Source organism: Ranitomeya variabilis, chromosome 2 (assembly GCF_051348905.1).
Source record: "Ranitomeya variabilis isolate aRanVar5 chromosome 2, aRanVar5.hap1, whole genome shotgun sequence".
Taxonomy (NCBI): domain Eukaryota; kingdom Metazoa; phylum Chordata; class Amphibia; order Anura; family Dendrobatidae; genus Ranitomeya; species Ranitomeya variabilis.
Window position 1 is genome coordinate 169213216 of NC_135233.1, and position 11259 is coordinate 169224474.

At 41.9% G+C, this 11259-nt stretch overlaps 1 protein-coding gene across 1 annotated transcript in view; it reads left to right on the forward strand.

Annotated features, from left to right (window-relative positions):
* KIF26B (kinesin family member 26B) overlaps positions 1-11259 on the forward strand; it is a 521116-nt gene that overhangs the window by 42881 nt on the left and 466976 nt on the right. The window lies entirely within an intron of this gene.

Genomic DNA, 11259 nt, shown 5'->3' on the forward strand with positions numbered 1-11259 from the left:
TTGTTTTTAGATTTCCACCTTTAATTGGTTTGGTCACCCTTTCAATGCCAACAAATTTTGGAATGGAAGCATCTCCTTTGTGCACATACAAAAAGTGCTTGAGGACCGCAGAGACTTCCCTTTCTTTCCCGGCTCCGTGCGATGTGTACATTGTGAACACCACTACAGTCTTGTTGGTGAGCTGACTCTCCCGTCCTCCCATTCATTGAATACGCCACGTACGGCTTATTCACACTTGCCATTTTTCCTTGGGTTTACAGAAAATATGCAGCGTTTTACTGCTGTGAAGTAAAGTGAATGAAATTCCTGAAACCTCACTCTCATGCTGCTTATTTTTTCGTTATGTAGTCGAACCATAAAAGCATTTTATCATATCTGCAGACTGTCAATTCTTTCAGCATTTTTGTAAGGTTTTTCACCCACTGAAATGAATGGTAAAAACCCACAAGTTAAAACACATCAAAAAGGCAAGCAAAAATGTGGCAAAAGCGGGCTGCTTTCAAACTGTGTTTTCTTGCCAACACTTTGGTTTTTGCTGGTTAAAAATCTGCTGTAAATACTGAACAATTTCATGTAAATGGAGCATTTATTGCTTCATATAAACCCAACATAATGGTAAGAAAATGTTTTCAGATCATTTATAAGTTTTTTGTTTGTAGACATTCATCACTGTATACACTAGCGTGTAAGTAGCGGTTGGCAGATAACTTCCAAAAGAGATTTCATAGGAAATGTGTGCGAATGGTGATCATGTTGTAATCAATAATTATTAGAATAGAAAACAAGCTAAAATTCAGGATCACTTTGCAGCAAATTCACTTGGCAGGTTTTGTAAATGAGCAGCAGATTCTACCAGTAGTAATATCATTATCATTATCATTATTATTATCAGTGTTCAATGCTGTCATAAAACACACCTCCTGCATATTCACATACCATTATTTCAGTAGCTCCTGGGCTAGTGTGGCATTTATACAGTACTAGCTGACGAGCCCGGTGTTGCCCGGGCATAGTAACTAACTGTGGTTAGTTATAATAAATTATAATGATTACCGTATTTTTCGGACTATAAGACGCACCGGACTATAAGGCGCACCCAGGTTTTAGAGGTGGAAAATAGGGAAAAAAATATTTGAAGCAAAAAAAATGTGGTAAAATATTTAATAACATAAATAACATACTATTATATGTGGTGTTATTATATATAATAGTATGTTATTATGTTGGAAGCTGCGGGACCAGTGTGGTGTCTGTGAACTACGATATGAAGACGCTGGAGGGTGAGTATAAGGGCTCATTTCCACATGCGAGGCACACGTCCGTATCTCGCATGTGGAAACCAAGCTCTGGCGCCGGCACTTTGGAGTGGAGCTGTGCAGCTCCATGTGTTCCTATGCGGCCGCACACTGCGCTCTGGAGTGCCGGCTCCACAGCTTGGTTTCCACATGCGAGATACGGACGTGTGCCTCGCATGTGGAAATGAGCCCTAAGAATGGGTGCACAGGGCTTATAGTGAAAGCACCACTCCAGCACTGCAAAATAACACTGGAGTGCTGCTTTAAAATCCCATGGGAGAACTATAACTCCCAGCATGTCCTGCAGATCCTAGGACATGCTGGGAGTTATAGTTCACCAAAGGAGTGGCAGAGTGCTTTATTGTGTTTTGTAAAGACTGACCTCTTAATTGTGGCAGCCAGCCACACTGTTGTGAGGTAAAAGCTGGAGCATCCCATGGCTGCACACACACAGAGCCCTCTCTGTTGTTGTTGCCTTTCCACAGCGCAGGACATAAGAGGAAGCTGCAGATTCTAAGTGGGAGTCTGAAGGACCTGTGATGATGTCAGAAGAGGGAGGGCTCTGAGCTGCCATGTGATGCTCCAGCTCGCCCACTTCTGACATCACACAGGTCCTCCCTGTGCACCAGACAGCTCAGCGTCCAGCACAGGCAGGTATGCAGCGATCTCCTGGCCCCTGCTGCTGCTGCCTCCTCCCCCGGACACACAGATTCTCCCCGGAATCAGTGCTGGGGAAACTGTGTGTCCCTGCTTAAGTGCAGTATTCATTTGCTGCTCCCCCTCACCGCTCAGCTGATCGGTGGGCGGGGAGCAGCTAATAAATATTCACTGCACTTAATCAGCGGGGCCATGTGGTTTCCCCAGCAGCTGATTCTGGGCAGCGGGGACATCCTGAAGTGGGATAACAGTGCGATCCCACTCGCTGCTGCTCCCCACATGCTATATCCGTACTATAAGACGCACCCACACTTTCCTCCCAAATTTGGAGGAAAAAAAGTGCATCTTATAGTCCGAAAAATACGGTATATTGCACATGAAAACATTTCACATCATCTATTCAACACTACAGATTTGCAACACAAATTAACTAAATGAATACCCAAGTTGATAGTATTTTATTCACACTCCTCTTCCATATACAATTGGAAACACTTGATCCCGAGAGAAATTGCAATAATTACAATAAAGCGTATCGTATACACTTCCTACTTCTTCTGCAGCACCACACTTTTCTCCTTTACACCTCATTCACATGTTATTTGGTCAGTATTTTATACCTCAGTATTTGTAAGCTAAAACTTGGAGTAAAACAATCAGAGGAAAAGTATATTAGAAACATGTCACCACTTCTGTATTTTTCTCCCACTCGTGGTTTTGGCTTATAAATACTGAGGTAAAATATTGACCAAATACTGAACATGTAAATGTGGCCTTATACACAGCCTCCACCTGCAGCACCTCACTCTTCTCTATGCACAGCCTGGTACTGCACCTCACTTCTCTCATTTTCCCATCACGCCTCTCATTTTCCCCCTCACATCTCTCATTTTCTCTCTCACACCTCTCATTCCCCCCAACTCCTCTCATTTTCCCCTTCACACCTGTCATTTTGACCTCACACCTGTCATTTTCTGATCACTCCACTATTTTTCCTCACTCCTCTCATTTTCCACTCACACCTCTTCATTTTCACCTCACACCTCTCATTTTCACCTCACACCTCTCATTTTCCCCTCACACCTCATTTTCCCCTCACTCCACTATCTTACCCTCACTTCACTATTTTCCCCTCACTCCTCTCATTTTCCCCTCACTCCTCATTTTCACCTCTCTCCTCTCTTCTCACACATGCACAGCAACTTCCTGTTATGAGCACAGCGGTGTAATCCATGAGGCTCCTCCCTTTCCCTTGACGTCATGCCTCACAGGAGCAATTCCATTCTAGACACGACGGAGCTAGATGTGGCCAGTGCCTGCTGCGCACTGATACTCTGAAGGCGGCAGCCATGACTGTAGCTCGCAGCGGCTGGAACGTTGCAGCGAGTGAGTTTTGCAGAGTGGCTTTTGAGGTGAATGTGTCTCCGCCCGTGTGCGCTAACAACGTGTGCCGCGTGGATAGGGCTTTGCGTGTGGAGTAAGCGGGGCTATGTGGACTGGGCGTGATTTGATACATACACACACATGCATACACTCAGCTTTATATCTATAGATGTGCTATAGAGAACAATACACTTCCACAGCATGTTACCATTTTATTACTTACATGATTCCCTTTTTATATATATTAGATATATTTACGTTTGGCCGCTTCATCATAGCTTAATTTAATTAAATTACCGTAATATACACAAAAAAAATCTGACCAGTGTCACTTTATATGGTAATGACTCTGGAATTCTTCAACAAATCCCAGTAATTTGAGATTGTTTTTTTCATGGCCCATTTTATATATATATATATATATATATATGATAATGGTAAATTTAGGTCAATCTGTTTTGTGTTTATTTCTAAAAAATATCAAAAATTTTACAAAAATGTAAAAAAAAATGTTCAGTTTTTAAACTTTGAATTATTATCCCTTTAACAGATAGTCATAGCACAGAAAAACATTAATAAATAACATTTCCCACATTTCTGCTTTACATCAGCACCATTTGTAAAATGTTATTTTATATGGTTAGCATTTTAGGAGGTTTAAAAATGTAGCTGCAATTTTTCATTTTTTCAAGGAAATTTACAACATTTATTTTTTTAAGGACCTACAGAGAGAGAGTGAGAGAAAGAGAGAGAGAGATGATATAAGAAGAAGGCAGCACTCCAAGACATACAAAATGGACAAAAAAGTGGACTTTATTAAGCCCAAATAGCAACATTTTGGGTTCTTAGAATCTTTTTCACACACATATATATATTTATAATTTATATAATCAGTATTTTTGATGATTAATTTTATTATTGGACAACTACAATTCTGTCTGTCAATCCAAAAGGTTAGTAAACCAGAAACCTGAATATTTAAAGAAGCACTCCCATCAAAGTTTTTATCCTCTTAATATATTGCAATCATCATATTCAATAGCACTGTGTAATTACAATTGCTCATTTTGCCTTTCTACCAAGTTAGTTATTCTCTTCTCTGCTCTATGTAGAGACAAGTTGTTCCTACATTTATCATCCCTCTCATCAACTCCCGGACCAGCTGCTCCTCCTCCCCCATCCCCATCCTGGTATGCATGGCCTCCCCATCCTTATCCTAATATGCATGGTCCCCTCATCCCTATCCTGGTATGCATGGCCCCTATCCCCATCCTGGTATGCATGGCCTCCTCATCCTTATCCTGGTATGCATGGTCCCATCATCCCTATTCTGGTATGCATTGCCCCCATCAGAAAAAAACATAAACCATTCTACTTTCCCTCCCTACGCTCCCTCGCAGCATCCTGTTCTGATGCCAGCAGTTGATTTATGCTTGCAAGCAGCGCATGGCAATGACGTCATGCGCTGCTTACAAGCAGAGAACAGCTGCTGGAATACTCACTGCTCTACACACCATGGACTATGGGTGTGTGGAGCAGTGAATATTAATTTTATTTAATAGCAGGCACACTGTTAGCTGCAGCCGCCGGCTTCCTGCAGCTGCCGGGCAAACACATGAGCCTGCTACTAAAGAGAATGAATATTCACTGCTCACCACTCCCATGGGCGTGGAGAGCAGTGAATATTCATTCTCTTTAATAGCAGGCACAGTGATCGTCTGGCAGCTGCAGGAACCTGGCGGCTGCGGCCTCTGTGCCCACTATTATTATTATTATTATTATTATTATTAATTTATTATTCATTTTTATAGCGCCATTTATTCCATGGTGCTTTACAAGTGTAAGGGGCAATTATAGACAAGTACAATAAACATGAGCAAAACAAGGCACACACAAGTACAGAGGAAGAGAGGACCCTGCCCGCGGGGGCTCACAGTCTACAGGGGATGGGTGAGAATACACTAGGAGAGGGTAGAGCTAGTTGTGCGGCGGTTCAGCAGACTAAGAATCACTGCAGGTTGTAGGCTTGTCGGAAGAGGTGGGTCTTCAGGTTCTTTTTGAAGGTTTCCATGGTAGCCGAGAGTCTGATGTGTTGGGGTAGAGAGTTCCAGAGTATGGGGGAAGCATGGGAGAAGTCTTGTGTACGGTTGTGGGAAGAAGAGATAAGAGGGGAGTAGAGAAGGAGATCTTGAGAGGATCGAAGATTGCGTGTGGGTAAGTATCGGGAGACCATGTCACAGATGTATGGAGGAGACAGGTTGAGGATGGCTTTATATGTCATGGTTAGGGTTTTGAACTGGAGCCTCTGGACAATTGGAAGCCAGTGAAAGGCTTGGCAGAGAGGGGAGGCTGGGGAATAACTGGGAGACAGGTGGATTAATCGGGCAGCAGAGTGTAGGATAGAATGGAGAGATGCCAGAGTGCTAGAGAGGAGGCCAGAGAGTAGGAGGTTGCAGTAGTCGAGGCGGGAGATGATAAGGGCGTGCACTAGTGTTTTTGTGGTTTCATGGTCAAGGAATGCACGGATTCGGGAAATATTTTTGAGTTTGAGTCGGCAGGAGGAGGCAAGGGCTTGGATATGTGGCTGGATATGTGGCTTGAAAGAGAGGGCAGAGTTGAGGATCACCCCGCGGCACCGAGTGTGTGGGACTGGGGAAAGTGAGCAGCCATTGACATTGATGGATGGGTCTCGTGGAGGGGCAAAGTGAGATTGGGGAAAGATGATGAATTCTGCTTTGTCCAACTCAGTTTTAGAAAGCGAGCAGAAAATAAAGCTGAAATAGCAGACAGACATTGTGGGATTTTGGTCAGTAAGGAAGTGAGGTCAGGTCCAGAGAGGTAGATCTGCGTGTTGTTGGTGATACTGTAAAACGTGATATTCTATGAGCTGTCCCAGGCCCATCGACTGCAGGAGCCAGTGCTGCGCCTAACAGCGTGTCCTCTAGTAAAAAGGAATGAATATTCACTTCTCTCCACGCCCACAGTCCCATCCACCTCTCGGCGCCCACTTAAGTGCATAGAGGTGAGAGGGACTATTGGCATGGGGAGAAGTGAATATTCATTTCTCTGTTGCACAGGGGTTAGCCGCATCGGCCGGCTCCTGCCTCCTGTTATCCACTGCACCATAGCTACTGCTACTGACTACTGGTATAATCTTATTAGACTCCCTCTTTTTTCTATGCATGTTTTTCAGATGTGTATGTTAGCTATACTTATTTATATTTATCCAATAGGCTATTTTTATGGGGTTTTAATATGTATGATCATGTTATTTAGTCAGTGTACCCATTACCAAAATCTTTGTGCTGTGGTTTCTGTATTTTTTGTCATATGGTCCCCTTTTTATGTCTTCTATATTTTGATATTATGATTTAATAAAATTCTATATTTTATATACATTTCTTTTGATTTGGTTTATTCATGAATTTTGAGTAGGTATTCTAATTGTGTTTCAGTGAATATCCACACTTAGGTTGTTATGTAATTGTGAGCTAGTCTCACTTTGGTTGTTGTCCTACGAAACTATTAGTGTGCAGAACTGTTATGTAACTAAATGAAAAATGTAAGTTTTCTTATCTAAATTGTTTATTTTCATCTGTTACAGTGAGAATAATAATCAAACAACTCAAAATGTGCAAAAATGCATTTGTTACTTTTTAAAATACACTATCAGTTACCAATATAGCCACTCTTCTTTTCACTAACAGTAATGAACTGTCTGTCCATGGAGTCTGTCAGTTTCTTAATCTGTTGACAATCAACTTTGTGGGCAGCACCAACCACAGCCTCCCAGACACTGTTCGGAGCCATGTGCTGTTTTCCAGTGGAGTACTTGCCATGGAGCATTGCAATTGCATAAAAATCATGGCTTTCTTGAAAGATGCAGACTTTTTCCTGTAACACTGCTTGAAGAAAGTGTTTTCTAAAAACTGCCAGTAGGTTTAGGAATTGATTTTGAGTCCGTCTTCAACCCAAAAGGTCCAACTAGCTCATTCTTAATAACACCAGCCCATAGCAGCACCCCTTTACTGATCTTGCCACATGCCCATCCATCTAGTCTGTCGAGTCACTTTCATCTCATCAGTCCATAAAACCTTTGAAAAATCTGTCTTCAAACAATTCTTGGCGAGTAGCTTGAAGAATCGGATTGTATGCAGTGCACCCATATAAGTCTATGGGTGCATGTGAAACATCGGACTGCACTCAGATATCACCTGAGTGCGGTGTGATTCCCGTGGACGCCGGTAATGGAGGAGATGGAGAAATTAATTTCTCCGTCTCCTCCACACCTGTGCTGTGATTCTCGCATGTGACAGGATCAGAGCACAGAGCATGAAACTCAAATCCATTTTCTCTTACGAGAAATCACTGACGTCTGAAGGAGACCTTACAGAGGTACCAATACTTAGTCTTCTACTATTTACCAGGGGTGCTTCAGACTTGCTTCCTGATACTTATTACTATACAATCACTGGATTCAGGTGTGGTTACTTCTTTATATTATAATTTTTATTACAAAAATCCATTAACAAATCTGGTTAAGATCGTAAAGACACTTTGACAAATATTATATTTAAGGTGATATGTATTTCAAACGTGGTGGCATATTTCACAATTAAAGATAGAGGGTACATACTGTATATCAACTGTATCAAATTAGAAAAATAATATCCAACGTGAGTCTGAAAAAAAGTGGGCCCTGCTAATTAGAGTTTGTTATCATAAAAGATGATTTTTATGGTCCTGCTCCATCTTTGGCGCTGCTGTAGAACTCCCTAAAAAATCACTTCAGCTGCTTTGGCTGCTTAGTCTTAAAACCAAATAAAAATGAAAATGACTAGGCGTAAAATGATCATTGTGTACTGGTTGACCACAACATTTACACTGGACTGGGGACTGACCGCAGCGTTCATGTTCTTACTGCTTGCAGCCACCACTAGGAGCCTAGCTGGTTTTTGCATCCTGTCAGGCTCAGTATTTGGTGCGTTTTCTGCTGAGTATTCTCCTGCGCAAAAAAGTCAGCGTATTACAGTTCCATCCAAGTGTATGGGTTGAATATAACTCTCATGACCTCTGAACTTCATTTTTAAGCTGTGGAAAGTGACCTGCGGTGCAATTTTGGAATCTGCTACGTTTTACTTCTATTAAAATATGCATTTTATTTGCAGATTTCCCCCATAGACTTGAATGTGACGAGGAGAATCCATTGATAGAAAAACGCATATGTGTTGTATATGTAATATAATCCGCACATAACGTAGTCAATTAAGTTTTATCAAAGCTAAGTAACTGGAAATATCCAAAACAAAGCATAATGTGGCATAATAAAAAGAGACAAGAACCGCAGGTGAAAAACATGATAAAAACTCTGAAAAAAAACACGTGTTTCCTAATTTAGCTAATTAGTGCGGAAATGCTGCAAAAATTATGCTGCACTAAAAAAGCACAAAATACCCATTGTGGGAACGTAGCCTGTTACATTGAATGTTTGTGACCCCTCTAGTAGTGGTTGCTGGGGGCAAACATGTTATGATCTTCAGCTATGACTACTCAGTGGGGCTTCAGGGCACATCAATCATCTAGGCACCCTTAGCTCCCAAAATGTTTGGTCACATTAGCAACCATTTTGTTGGAACCTTGTATTAGGGAAACATGTGAATAACAGTTACCAACATAATTATCAGAAATGCTTCCATGGGTCGTGGGAATGTTGTGATTTATGGATTCCCTGTGGTTGCTATGCAGGTCTATTAGCAGACAATGGCTGTTTTATGACAGTCTGTAATCGGAAGTCCTTTGTCAGACTAAAGGCTATATGGAACAATATTTATTCTTCCTATATATGACTCTGGCTACTGACATATAGATGTAGTTAGTAGAGGTAGATCCTGAGGCTTTCAAGCCATTAGCCGATATGGTTCCTGGCCCAGGTTGGCATGGCGCTTGCCCAGGTAAATAGGCGCATTGTCCATCTAAGCATTTGTTGACTGAGCGTCACAGGGTGTAGAGACATTGTGCCCAGGATCAGCGTCCAATGTGAATTCTTGGCATTCTGGAGTGTTTGCTAGTTTAACCTTGCACTCCACTTCCCACCATATAATGGCTTGGCTTACAAGGGTGTAATAAAACACTAGAGGTGGACATCAAGGACCCTTCCCTTCACACTTCTGGACACACAGACATGCGGCCCAGCTTTTCCAGGTGCAGCACTGAGGGATCTGAGTGCTGAAAGACACTATGGAAAGTGATATTGTTTTAGTTTGGGTTTGGGAAAAAAGCCTTTGAACATAGTAAGCAGATTCCCACCATTCCTTAGTGTAAATTCTTGGTCTTTTCCCTAAAACACCTGGCAATGTAATGTGTTATCTTCATTTGTTGTCATCTTGCTTCATGCGGGAAAGATTCAGTAAAAGCTACCCCAGCTGGGTCACGATGGGTCATTTACGACTGGGTATAGATGTAGAGGCGCACTATCTGTAGACATTGGGAGACCCTTATTTTACATTTTCCTCAAACATTTCTACACGGAAAGATAAGACCATTATCTATATCTTAAAGTTTTTTTGAAACATTTTAGAAAAGTAGACAAAAATGAGATGAGGATATAAGTCCTCAACGTTCAACAAAGAGAAAAAAACAGAAACAAAATCATTATATTCCATATATGACAACATAAGGTAAGAGAGACGTAAGTCCACAGCCCGTCAATGTCCTTATGATGATAAATACAACATGTGAGGTTTGAGCTATTGGAAATAGATTTATTTACCAATTTTTCTCTGTGTAGTAAATCCACCATACTATTGCAAGAGTGGGCCCACCATTATATATCACATCCATTGTATAAGCTTTAAAAAATGAATATTATTTGCAATCTGTATGTTGCTAAAAATTAATTGTGTGAAAAGTTTTTACATTGAGATAGTCCCGCTAAGTGCTGTTGGTCACACATCCTCAGTCACCCTTCCAACGTTCAGTTTTCTGCATAGTTATCCAGTTTACAGAAGCCAATAGAAATATCTTGCCATAATACAATGGCCCTTGTAAATTATTTTTGTTTTGTGTGTATATGTAAATCAATGGCAGACTTGAGGGCCTCATACACAAGACATAGACATACCGATATCGATGGGCTCGGATGATGGTCTTATGTGTATGGGGGCATCGGCCGACTGATGCTCAGGAGAGATGTCGATCACGCATGTTTGATATTGGAATGCCAATTACATTGTTCTTCCTGAGATAAGCTGCCAGCCAACCGATTAGTCAGCGGCTTTCTCAGAGAGAACACAGGAGCACTTGGCCGACAGCCATCTAATGTGTATGGCCAGCCTTACTTAAACGGAAGGTCCGTCTACTGCTACGAGTCTCCCCTAGGAAAATAGTTGGGTCCCGTGCTGAACCACATATCCCCCATTTGATGACTACCAACTGATCCTGCTAATGTCAGCAGGACTGGACCACCATCAATTGTATACAGTATAATGGTGTCCTAACTATACCCAGCGGCAAGTATTAGAGAAGAAAACGAGCAGACATGTCAGATTCCAGCATGCCCATTCTTTCGTTGTCACTGAGGTTAATGCACCGCCGTCAGCGATCAGAGCACGTACGCGCTCAAGCAAGGCCAGCATGCATATATGTGTTAGGGTAGCTAGCAGCTTTTTAAAGTGTATGCTTACCTTAACATGTCGTCAGTAATCGTAATAATAAATGCTGTTAGAAATCTTAGCTAGGTTGTCCAATACTGGACTACACATTTTGAGTTTTCCAAACGTGCTAAATAAAATAGAAAAAAAAACAATACTGAACTCACTGATCGGCGCCGCTCCTCTGCTCCAGGCACTGTGCTCCCTCCGATGATTTCACGGCATTTTATCATGAGATTGCCGGGGCACAGCACTTGGAGTGGAGGAGCACCAGA